Here is a 13,331-nt window from a genome sequence, read left to right on the forward strand (position 1 = left end):
GCTCGTAACCTGGGCCTAAGAAACTCGGTAGTTTTTGAAAGAATGGTAGTCACAAAAGAAGTCGTCGGTTTGTGTTGAGAATCAGTAATGCAAAGGATTTCCTCGGAAGCTGGTGCCTGCTCAGCGGCTCTGGGCCCATCCAAGGTAGAGACGATCGCAGGATCCTTAGTTGAAGGAGAGTTTTGCGGCATACCGGACTCCGAAAGGGTCTCAGTAGCGGCCTGTGAATCCACAGAAGCGGGCATCAAGGGCTGCGAGAGGACTGGAGAACTGACGACTAGTTTAAATGGGAGCGTCATCGGTAGGTTTGGACCTGTGCAGTCCGTCTCTGTCTTTATCTTTACGTTTTTTCAGAAGATCTGCTGTCGGATGGCTTACCGAAGCGATATCGGAATTCAAGGACTGTAAGCAAAAATATCTAGTTACAATAAGGGCCTGACGACATATAGTTCTAGGGTTGAGCAAAGCACAGAAGAGACAGCAGGGGACGTCGTGGTCTGGGCCTAAGCAAGTGAAGCAGTAAGAATGAAAGTCTCTGTGTGGTATTTGCTTTCCACAGGTGAGACAATTAACTTTTTCTGACCAGTTAGTGCAAGAAAAAAGGATCTCCAATGGGGTACTTAGCTTTAGAAGACTTCAGCTTCAATTCGGAAGACGAAACTCAGGTAGCAGCCAACCGGCACTCATGCGTACTGCTTCTGCTTCGGGCTCCATGTCAAGAAAGACTGATGTAATGGTGTCGGCTGCCGTACTTTATACTACTGATGACCTGATGTCAGTCCTGAAGCAACAGCTACCAACACAGAAATACTAAGCCTCTGGTATTCGGGCCAGCCGAGGGCTACACTGGCATGTATAAACCAAATGTGATGACTGCAACAGTGAAACACAAAGAACATCCCAGAGTTATCAGAAATTCCTTGGCTGTGATTGAGGTCACAGGAAGAAAGGAATGAAAGAAGGCAATGAGAGTTAAGGCCTTGGGAGAAGGCAGGGATGTCAGCACTGAAACAGTCTGGATCCTGGAACCCAGAAAAACATGCCTGTGAAGGAGTTAGGAAGGACTTTTGGAAATTTAAAGTGAACCCCAGGCTTTTCAGAAGAGAAATGACAAAGTGAAGATGCTGCAGAAGAATCTCTGGAGAGGAGGCCTGAAGCAGGAGATCATCTAAATAGGGAAAGATCTGTGCCACCCTTAGCCTGCAAAAAGCAATGACAGGAATGAGGCATTTGGTGAATACCCTTGGGCAGAAGAAAGGCCAAAGGGCAAAGCAGAGAACTGAAAATGCCAGGAAGCAACAGAGAAACATAAAAACCTCCTGAAAAGGGGATGGACAGGAATGGGAAGATAAACATTCTTGAGGTCCAGAGTCACTAAAAAAGTCTGAGGAAGCAGCAGAGGAAACAAAGTCTGAAGGGACAACATCCAAAAATAGGGGCCTTTCAGAAAGGTGTTTAAATGAGTGAGGACTAGAATGAGTCTCCAAATACCCTCTTTCTTGGGAACCAAAAACATTCTGGAGTAAATCCCCTTCATTTTTGAGAAACTGGAACTTCTTGAACAGTTCCTGAGTCAAAAGATCTCAAAGCACCCCTGGAAAGAAAGCCAACTGTTCCTGAAGGAGCTGTGAAATGCACGTGAAAGGGGGAAGAGATTTCCACACCATGTAATATCCTAGGCAGATAATGGAAAGAATCCAGGAACCATGAGTAATCTTTAACCAACCTGGAAGGGGTAGATGAAGAAGGAGGAATGTGGCTGAGAAGAACTGGACAGTCAGACAGCACCTGGTTTGTCAGGAAAAGGAGATTTCTGTCTCACAAGAGTCTGGGTAGCTTTAACAGGAGGAGCCTCCCCCCCCTTTTTACCCTTAGATGGGGAGCAAGACTGCCTTACGAAGAAAGGCTTATTAGGGTAATTTCTTTTAAATGTAGGCACAGGGGAAACAAAAACATGTTTAAGTTACCATAAATCCTTGCCCTTAAACTGAAGAGACAAACAAATCAGCAGCTGCACCATATAATGCTTGTTAACCAGAGGACCATCCATCAACTTAGCCTTAATATCGTCAGGCAAAGGTTGAAGCTGTAGCCAGGAATATCTCCTCATTACAGAACCAAAAGCAGCAGCTCTGGAAGAAGCATCTGCTGCATAATAACTGCACTTAATAGAATGGTGAGCCACCTGAGAAGATGTCCCCAACAAGGAGAGAGCACAAGTCTTTCTTTCAGAATCAGTAAAGTAAGAAATTACCTGACAGGTCTGAGAAAAAACAGCCAAAATACATCTGGACATATGGGTCTGATAATGGACAGCCTTAAAAGCCAAGTAGCAGAGGTATAAACCTTCTTACCTAGCCTTTAGATGTTCCTGCTTTCTTTATCAGGAGGAAGAAGCTTTTTAGAAGGCAACAACTGAGAGGGCTTTGTCAAATGCCACAGACATTACAGAGGGGTTAGCTGAAGAACATACATATAGGAATTTTCAATCCTCAGGCACGTTATAAAATCTATCAGGTTTTTTTGGGGTGGGGTCCAGGAATCCAGAGCCTGAGATGCAGTAGAAAAGGTATCCAACAAAGCAACTAAAACAGGAGAGACAGCAGAAGGTCTGGGAGAGTCCATTTCCGAACTTCGTAATACCTCTTCTGCATTTCAGACATCTGGGCATAATCCCATTTAAAAAACTGCATCGTCCTGGAAATTGCATCTCCGAATAAAATCTTCTCAAAGGAAGTATCAGGACTAGTGGATTCCTCTTTTCCAGAACCATAGTCAAAAGGAGAGGGACTCTGTGATGAATAGGCAAGCGATTCCTCATCTGAATTCACTTCTTCCTTTGAGGAATCCTGCTCCCTAGGCCTTTTAAGAGGAGTAGTGGACCACGGTGAAGCAGGAACAAACACCCTGAGGAGGTTTCAAAGCCATAAGGGCATTAAGCAAACCCTGAGTGAAATTCTACCATTCACTCTGAGGGTCCTTAGGAGTAGAAGAAAAAGGCTTTGTTTTTTCAGGTCTATATTAAATCAACGAATGGTTAAAATGGCAAACGCTGTTTTATCGACCCTTTAGGAGTGAAAGCTGAAAATCCTGAAGACACAGAACAGCGATTTTTTTTTTTTTTTTTTTTTTTGTGGAACAGCGATTTGTTTCCCTGGGGAAAAAAAAATCGCTGTTCCGTGTCTTTGAGATTGCCAGCTTTTGCTTTTAAAGGGGCAATAAATCAGCGTTTGCTGATTTAACATGGACCCATTTTTTTTCAGACACTGGACGACATTCCACAATCATAGTCGGAACTTCCTAACCAAAATTTGAGGAACACCCCTAGGTCCTTCAGTAATAATCAGCCGCGGTTCCCACTGAATATCCGCAGCGGACATCTGCAAGGCCTCCAGGGAAGTGCACAAGGTCGGATCCATGCCGGCCTCCAAAGCAGTCACGGGAGGAATCCAACAAAGGAGATGGGTGATCTTACCTTTTTCAGGAAACACTAATGGTGGAGGTGGTACAGCGGAAGAATCAGACCTAGACTTCTTGTCATTCTTCACAGACAGCTGACCCTCACAGCGGGAAGCTCCCTCCACAGTGTCTTTTGCTAAAAGCTTAAGATGTTGGCTCTCTAAATAGAAGGCCAAATAAGAAAGCTGACTAAGAGTCTTTAGGATGAAAGCCTGACAAATGGAACAAGACGTATGGTCTTGGGAAGCACAGAGACAAAATAAGCACTGCTCGTGATGGCCTTTATGGGGAGTCCATTTCCCGCACTGGCATTTCCCATTCTGGATGACATGAAACCCCACAAGCAACAAATAAAAGGAAAAATGATAACAGCAAAACCCCCAATGGGGCACTTATCTGAAATGGCTCAATGAACCAACAACAAAGTGGGCATTCAGACCACTGATCAAACAATGCCATTCGGACTAGTGGCAAAGAAGTTCAGAGGATGGTACATCCAGACATCACCTTCATGCCCTACGCTATACATGAGGAGCATACATGTGACATACATCATACCTTAAAGCAACCTAAAGGCTTTGGTATACTGGCCAGACATTGAGCCGCCCTTGGAAGGGGATCCCTACTGTAAAGGATACTGCAACAGTGAAATGGATCAGCATCTGAAGTGCCCCAGGAGAACTACAGCAACTCCAGTAGAAACGAGAGCATGCACATCCAGAGGGAAAAAGAAACAGAAGAGAAAGTCAAACACTCCTTGGCCTGCAAAGCATTCCCATTAGAAGAAACAAAGGGGTCAGGAGGGAGGGACTGAAAACTGCAACTGTGAACAGGAGGACATGTGCTATTATGGTAAGACTGTACTATGTCCTTCCATAACAGTGTTATAGTATTCATAACATGTGGGAGATTACTACTGAAAAGGATGGCAGAAGGAAGGCACAGAGGGGCCCTCACAAACCAATGAAGGATAGCCTTGAAAATCCTGTCCTAGGAAATAATATCCGTCTTGTAATGTTTATCAAAAGTGTGGACAGAGGACCAAGTGGTAAGCTTCAAAGATGGATCTAGTATCTAGATCCATGAAGAATGAAGAGGTCACGGTCCTTGTACATGAGCTCTAACTGAAGCAGAAAGCCGTTTTCCATGAAAGGAATAACAAAGAAATGACCTCAGAAAAACATAAGGAGCTGGTTCACTTAGAAACTGCCAAATCCAATATCCTGGTTTAAAAGGAAACAAAAAGCTGCTCAGATTTGTGAATAGCTTTTGTCTTATCCAAATAATGCCGGAGCTGTCTATCCAAGGTGTGAAAAACCTTTTCATTAGCAGATTTCCCAGAAAGAAAAAGGAAGCTGAATAGACTGATTGAATAGGCATCAGAAACTGAAGTTCAGAAACTCTCGTTGCTGAAGTAAGGGCAACCAGCAAAATAGTCTTCCAGGTGCAGTGTTGCAAAGAGGAGGAGTTGGGATCAAAAGGATCCCGAGTCAGTTTTTCAAAGACAAAAATTAAGATCCCAAGAGGAAGGAATAGGTTTACTGATAAAAAGGAAGCCTTTAAGGAATTGTTTGACCTCAAAACAAGAGGCCAGTGTTAGATTCAAGGGCAGGTAAGCAGAGATATAAGCCAAGTCAGCATGGAACAGTTGACACAAGTAAGAAAGGACCAAAGGGACTGAAAAGGGATTCTGTTGATGCTTGAGACAGCAAACAGAAAATCTTTTCCTTTTAGCCATACAGGATGTTCTGGTAATGCCTTGTCCAGAGCCCTAAGCACATCCTCAGAAAAGTGGTGCCTGAACTGGGTCAAAATCCTATCACCCAAAGTGTCAACCAAAGAGTGGGCAAGCGAGGCTGAATGACAGACTGCTTCTCTTGTGTGAGAAGATTCATCTGGTGAGTTAACTTGTAAAGACTGCACTTGGTCAGGAGAAAGAGAAGGGTAAACCAGTGCTATCTGGGCCAGAAGGGAATCACCAGCAAAATTCTTGGGGAGTCCTTCCTGATCCTGTGCAGGACCCTGTGAAGCAGAGAAAGAACATGGTAAGCATATAGGAATATGTTCTTCCAAGTAAAGGACACAGCATCCACCTTCCAAGTTAAACTACTTAGGACTCTGGAACAAAAGCGAGGAAGTTGTCTGGTCAGAGGGGAGGCAAACAGATCCATTTAAGGAATACCCCACCAATGTACTATATCCTGAAACACCTCTTTATGAAGTGGCCATTTTAAAAGAATGCAGACTGAAGGATTGCCTGAGGGCAGACAGTCAATTCTAAACCTGAAGGGCTAGTCTGCAAAGAAGAGAAGAAATTGTGTCCCCCTGTTTGTTGATGTACCACATGACTGCAGTGTTGTCTGTACAAAGATTTAAATGGTCTGTAGAACAAAGAGAATGAAAGGCCTGAAGAGCAAGAATGAGCACCCTCATTTCTTTTATGCTGATGTGGTCTGACCTCTGATGAAGGGGCCATAAACACTGGACACTCAGATTGTTGGAAGAAGAACCCTACCCCAAATCGGAAGCATCTGTGAACAGCTCATGAGTAGGTATAGGAGTTAGAAAAAGCAGTCCCAGATTAAGGGAGATCTGCAGAATCGACCACTGCAACTACAGTTTGAGACAAGGAAGTAAGGGAACTGAACTGGAAATACCAGAGGGTAGCAATGTTGAAGCCAAACTGTCTTTAGGTACCACCGAAGTTTCCTCAAGTGAAGCTTGGCAAAGGGGAGTATATGGGAATGGTAGATGCCATGAACCCGAAGGTTCAGAGAAATTCCCTTGCAGAAATTTGAAAAAGGGGAAACAGACTGGAAGTAAGTTGTCAGACAGAACCTTGGAAGAAAAAGAATCAACTCCAATGGGGCACTTGTGTGTACATGGTTCGGTAAAAACCAGTTCAGCAAAGAGCGTTCGGACTGGTGGCAAGGTTTTGAGTATGGTGTGTACCCAAGTCATCTTTATGCCCTATACCTACACGGGGAGCATATGGCTGACGTATGGTGCTAGGAGGATGTAAAGGCTTTATACTGGTTGGACGTTGGGCTACCCCTGGCAATAGATCCCATATGTTATGAATACTGCAACAACAATACGGAAGGACATCTAAGTCTTCAATGACTATTCCATCCATGCCTTTTACTGTCTTCCACATTCCTCTGCTTTATACAAATTTTCATACTAATTCTGAAACATCTCTAATACATCTACAAAACATCTGTTTTTTTTTCTTCTGATAGGCTCCCTAATTCAGACTACAGCTCATTTGACCTTCTTTTGCCTAACACAATCAGCTAAATGTTTTTCTATACTAGAGATTTTATCAAAATACAGTTGTCTATCAGCAATCTTTCTAAAATCATGCATACTGCTCATAATATTCTCTTATTTCCCGTTTAGCACTCTGCAATTGCTCATCTCATTCTGTAAGACTCCCCTTCTGCAATACTTTAAACTTTGACAGACTCTCCAAACAATTACTATTACTTTGTTCACATTTCTTACTCTCCTATTTCTACAATGTGTTTACAGTACATTTTCATTTTAACCTACACACTAGCTATCCTTTCTGAAGTAACTTTCATCTTCCCTAACAGCTCTCAAATCATACCGACCACCCATTCCTTAAATTCCTTTCTTTATAAACTCTCAAATCATGCCACATGCCCAATCCTTAAATTCGTTTCTTTTTAACAGATAAGTAGGAAAGTTACAATGTCTCATTTTTTCATCATTACCCTGCATTATCGCAGTTTTTATAAGCACATGATCTGATACAGTTATGAGACGAGTCTCAGAGCTTTCAATTAAATACATATGCTCCTGTGCGATTTTATTTCTATACATTCTAGACCAGATACTGTATCTTACAGAATAATATGCAAATTTTAAGGTTCCTGCTACTGAGCTCACATTTTCCATACCATAAATTCTCACATACTTCTTCAGAAAACTACCTAAACATTACATTTTCATTTCTAGTTCCACTTAGCCTCACTACTATAAATCAGGTTCCAGCCACCAAATGTAAATAATATTCCCTGTAGAAAGTTTATTTCTCCCACAACAACAGTTTTAGGCAAAATATAAATGCATGCCAGCCCAATCCTCCTCCCCTGCCAACAACTCCTTACAACCACAAATCTACCATTATTTTCCTTGTTCTCGCTCTATCACTATTAAGGTCCCTTTTCACAATCAGTATTATTTCTCTCTTCCTTTGTTCATGATATTCCACAGAATGTCCATCCAGAAATACTTTTTTCATTAAATTCACATGCTCCATTCTACCCAAATGCATATCCAGTAATACAGTTATTTACATCATGCTCCTCTTAATACAATTCAATACTTTTTGTCTTTGCTCATACCCATAATCCCAATTGCGCATTCCAGGTTAATACTCACAAAGTAGACATTCTCATAGAAAATAATTTTTCCCACACATTATACACAACTCTTTTGAAAGCATGTTTCCAACCTGCAGCTTATATCTACACACAAATGGCTGGCAGGCTAATATTGTATGGAGGCGTTTCTGATCTCTATTTGAACATGTTCCATTTTCCCAGACATTTTGCTTCAATATGATTACTTGATAAACAAAACACCTTTCCAAAAATACAAACATCCCTTTTAACTTGCAGTAAAACAAACAAAATCATATATACTTTCCGAAAAAGAAATCTATACGTTCAAATGGGAGCCAGTGGTGGCACTCCAGTATACCTTATCCTAAAGTTAAAGTTAACCACTAACTTAGATTATCTGTTATCTCTAATGCCCCCGTTCTACATATGAACAACAACTTGCATGCTTTAAGCAAACATTTACTTTTATCATTAACAGAACACTAGCTAACCATACATAAAATGTTCACTATTACATTAAATGCATTTAATACATACTAAGGTTGCTGGGGAAGGAAACTGCTTGTATAACTATTCTTTTCTGACAGTTTCAAACTTGTACTGTACTTTTTATTGTCCCTGACCGGTCTTGTCAATGCCCCTTTAAAAGGTAAACTCAAAGTACCTCAAAGATTCACAGAAAAGATCACTTACAACAAACTGTCCAAACCTCTTACAATTAACTGCCCATATATGCAAACTGGTCACCCTCGACCAAAAGCAGATGCTATGGTTATCTTCAGCCAAAAGTAGATGCTAATGGGTAGCAAAAAGAAGTTATGTACTCATCATAATGTTCTATCTATCTGAGTAGTTCTACTTCATTTGTCTTCAACCATTGGGATATCGGATCCGAGCCGGCAATCTCAGTAGCATCTGCTCCGAGCTCCTCCTCTTACCCAAAATACACCTCTACTACCTTCCCACCCCCAGGTCGAGTTTGCTGACCCTTATATTGATAACCCGACCTGAAAAATACCTACAACTGCAACCCGCAGGCTGTTCATATGACAAGGTCAGGGGGAAGGAGGGAGGGACGGTTGAAGTCAAATGAAGTAGAACTACACAGATGGAACGTTATGGTGAGTACATAAATTCTTTATCTGAAGTAGTTTACTTCATTTGGTCTTCAACCTGTGGGACAGAGTCCCCAGCTACTAAACTCATGGGTGGCCATCATGGAAGGATATTCCGGAGCACCACGGAACCAAAGGATGCTCTCCGTCTAGAAGTCAAATCCAATATGTAGTGAGAAATAAAGGTATGAATGAGGACCAAGTAGCTGCAGAACAAATATCATCCAATGAGACTGTAGACCAAAAAGCCACAGAAGTAGCCATGGACCTAGTGGAATTAGCTTTCACCTAACCCGGAGGAGACGCACCTTTATACTTATAGACCTGAAGGATGCACTAGGAAATCCACCTAGTAATAGTGACCTTGGAGACAGGTTTGCCCAAAAAGGGTTTAGAGAAGCACACAGACAACTGATCTGATTTGCAGAAATTTTTGGTCCTGTGTAAATAAAACTGTAACTGTCTATGAACATCAAACAAGTGGAGTTTGTATTCCATTTTGTTAGCAAAATTTGGGAAGAACACAGGTAAACTAATGGTCTGATTGATTTTAACTTGTGATGCAACCTTTGGAAGAAAGGGCAGATTGGTCTGAAGGGAAACACTATCTTTATGGAAAATCATATATGGAACTTTGATGGACAAGGCTTGCAGTTCTGAAACCCTTTTAGCAGAAGTGATAGCCACCAGGAATGATGTTTTCCAAGATAAGAATTTCAGATCTGTGGTTGCAGCAAGCAGGTTCAAAAGGCAGAGCGACCAAAGCTTGAAGAACCATAGTAAGGTCCCATGGAGGAACAGGATCCTTGACTGGGGGTGGGGTGGGGGGGTGTAACAGAAAGGACCCTTTAATAAAGGCTTTACACAGTCTGGAGGAGGCCAATGAAGCTGAATTCTCACACACATGAAAATAAGAAATGGCAGCCAAATTAACTTTGACAGTACAAGAACTAGCTCACTGTTGAAAAATATTGGCTAGGAAATAAAGAATGGCAGAAATAGGAGCTGTTAATGGGGTCTAAACTACTTTGAGAAGCCCAAAAGGAAAAATGTTTCCATTTGCTGAGCTAAACCTTCCGGGTTGAAGAGTTATAAGCAGCCACCAGACTAGACCTAACTGAAGAGGATAATCCAGGAGACCAAGCAATCACAGGAACTGGAACAGCCAAGCTGTGAGCTTCAAACTGTCCAGCTTCAGATGAGGAACTCCTGATGGGTGTGAAATCAGATCCTGAATGGGATCCAAGATCCAGGGTAGAGCCAGAAGGTGAGACTAAAGGAAGGGAAACCATACCTGGCGAGGCCAAGATGGGGCAATGAGGATCACTTTGCTCCCCAGTTGATGAGCTTTCTGTAAAAACCTTGGAATAAGAGGTACTTGGAGGGTAAGCATACAGAAGAACGGGAGGCCAAGCATGGACTAGAGCATCTCTGGGGGACTCCCCCCGGCAGGGGGTTCAGAGTGAAAAACTCACTGCACTTCACGTTGGAAGGAGATGCGAAGAGATCGCAGCAAGGCTGACACACTCCAGGAAGATCTGCTCCGCTACTGAAAGATTCAGAGACCACTCGTAAGGCATCAGAATAGTCAGACAACCTGTCCACTAGAACGATGGACCATCCCGGAATGTTCATAGCCATGAGAAAACGACCGGTGGAGATCGCCCATTCCCACATTCTCATGGCCTCTTGATAAAGGGGGGCAAGATTTGGTCCCTCCCTGTTTGTTGATGTACCAGACCAATGACATGTTGTCTGACAGAATTGCAATGGTTCCCAGAGGAAGAAAGGCATGAAGGGCCTGCAACGCCAAAAGGACCGCCCTCATCTCTAGAACATTTATGTGCAAGCTGGTCTCTACATGGGACCACAAGCCTTGGACTGTCCTGCCCAAACAATGACCCCCCCACCCGAGTTGGGAGGCATCTGTGGTCACTGTGGCTTGGACAGAGGCTGAAACAAAGGGTCGTCCCTCCAAGATCTCTGAGACCACATCCACCACAGAAGGGACGACCGACAGACTGAGTTGCATAGGATACGATAATGGAAGTTCCAACAGGGACTATTGTACAGCTAGTGTCCACTGTAGAATTCTCATATGTAACCAAGCGCAACGAAGAAGCGTAATGTTTGCCACCATTGAATCTAAGGCCCTCAACACTGATTCTGCTGATGGAAGATGAAAAAGGTAGATCAGAGAGACATGCATCCTGAGGTTTTGTAACATCTCAGAGGTCAAGAAGATTTTGCATTGTAAGGTGTCTATCCTTGCCCCAATGTATTCTATCACCTGGACAAGATTTAGAAGTGATTTGGATATGTTGATTGTGATCCCCAAATGCAGGGCAAGCTTTAAGAAATAATCCCTGGTTAGAGAAAGTAGATGCCTAGCAATGGGGAGGAGAAGTGGGATCTACACTAAACACTATACCAATATTTAGAGAAAAAAGCTGCATAAAAGCAGAAAAAAACCTACTCACTATTCAGAGCTCAGGATGCTTCAGCAAGCCGCTGCAAACGAGCTCTGGGGGTTACAAGGTAGTGGAGGTGTATTATGGGTAAGGGGAGAAGCTTGGAGCTCAGAGCAGATGCTAGTGAGATTGCAGATAAGTCTCCGGTATCCCACAGGTTGAAGACCAAATGAAGTAAACTACTTCAGATCTGAAAGTTAGTTTGCAAATACAGGAAAGCACTACCATTTTCATGTTTTCATAATTTTCTCTTGATTTCCAAGTCTTTTACTTAAGAAATTATCTATACCTTAAAATAAAACCATTAACCTCTATAAAATGACAGAAGGTATCTTTTAATTTTATATATAATATGATCAATACATATTTACATTCCCCAAACACCCAAGCATCACAATTTTATATTAACTTCAACTTGCTTCTTTCAGGCCTATTTTATCTTGTAATGTAAAACTCCAAAAACTAGTAAGCATGAAAAACTCCAAAAACAAGTAACCATGAAAAACTCCAAAAACCAGTAAGCATGAAAAACTCCAAAAACCAGTAACCATGAAAAACTCCAAAAACCAGTAACCATGAAAAACTCCAAAAACCAGTAACCATGAAAAACTCCAAAAACCAGTAACCATGAAAAACTCCAAAAACCAGTAAACCATGAAAAACTCCAAAAACCAGTAATTTTTAATTGAACTTAAATTGTTCTTAATTACTATTTTTCAATTATATCCAATTAACCTTTGATTGCATTTATGGTTGTAGTGTTGTTTGAATCTTTGTCTGAAGAAGTGCATATATGTTTGGCGCATGAAAGCGCTAACAATAAAATTTTAAACAACACTCATAGACTTTTTTTCTAGTTGGACTTAGCTGAGCTTACCACTTGTTTTTGTTTTGTGTTTTGTTTTTATCTTGTAATGTAATGCAATGTCTTTACACATCTAAACTAAGAAAGAGTATTTTCTTACCTTATTATCTTAAGTATATTCAACAATCACTGACTTGCCTAATACTCCAACTTGCTTTGCCAAGAATGGCCTGCATCTCTTGTTTCACTGCTTCCTTTGCTGCCACACAGTACCATTTTATAAGCAGTATCTGGTTCATGGACAGCCCTGCATATCAGATATCAATGTAGCCATTTCCGAGCCTAAATTGGACAATATCAAGGTGGCTCTTCTCAATACCAGAAGTCTTAACAATAAATTTCCACACCTTCAGGCTCTCATGCAGCTTGAGTACATAAATATTTCTGTAACTACTGAGCTTTGGCTTCAGTGTAAAAACAGCATTACTTCCTTACTTGAGGGTTTGTGCCTACAATGCATTCAGGCCTGATGGACACTGCAGTGGTGCTTCCATTATTTCCCAAGGAATAAGTCATCTCCAGACAGACTCTCAAAGATCCTCAATCTAAACTTGTTGAACTCCAATGTACCTTGAACAAAACAAACCATCAATTTACAGCCTCACCTGAAATGGCACTGTCAAACTAAGTGAATCCACTAAGCATTCTCTTTTCTTTTTGAGGATAAGGTTGGTGAAGGAAAATGATCCAGATACCACAGTGGTGAATCAGGCTAAGGACTCAAAAGTCTCTTCTGCTCCAGAGAGTCAGCTAAAGAGCTAAGTATACGCCTTATGGGTTTAGGGTGAAATGCTGGCAGATGTCAAAGTCTTTGATATTGGAATTTGTTACAACGCATAATAAGCACTGGCTGTGGCAGTCTTTATAGGGAAGCAGTCTCCCACAGTGACACATCCCCCATTAGTTATATAACAGCACCAACAGGACTGCATCAACTGTAACCAAAAACAGAAACGGGAAAAAATATTCCCTAGCTGGTACTTACCTGATCCCATAGTTTGAATATATATTGTATTGTGGAAAGACGTGCTCAAAAATATTCCTTTTG

At 41.8% G+C, this 13,331-nt stretch overlaps 1 protein-coding gene across 1 annotated transcript in view; it reads right to left on the bottom strand.

Annotated features, from left to right (window-relative positions):
- GTF3C1 (general transcription factor IIIC subunit 1) overlaps positions 1-13,331 on the bottom strand; it is a gene marked incomplete in the record, with an annotated part of 1,808,906 nt that overhangs the window by 1,284,100 nt on the left and 511,475 nt on the right.

The sequence above is a fragment of the Protopterus annectens genome, chromosome 12.part0, assembly GCF_019279795.1.
Source record: "Protopterus annectens isolate FY-2018-M chromosome 12.part0, PAN1.0, whole genome shotgun sequence".
NCBI classification, from domain to species: Eukaryota; Metazoa; Chordata; order Ceratodontiformes; family Protopteridae; genus Protopterus; species Protopterus annectens.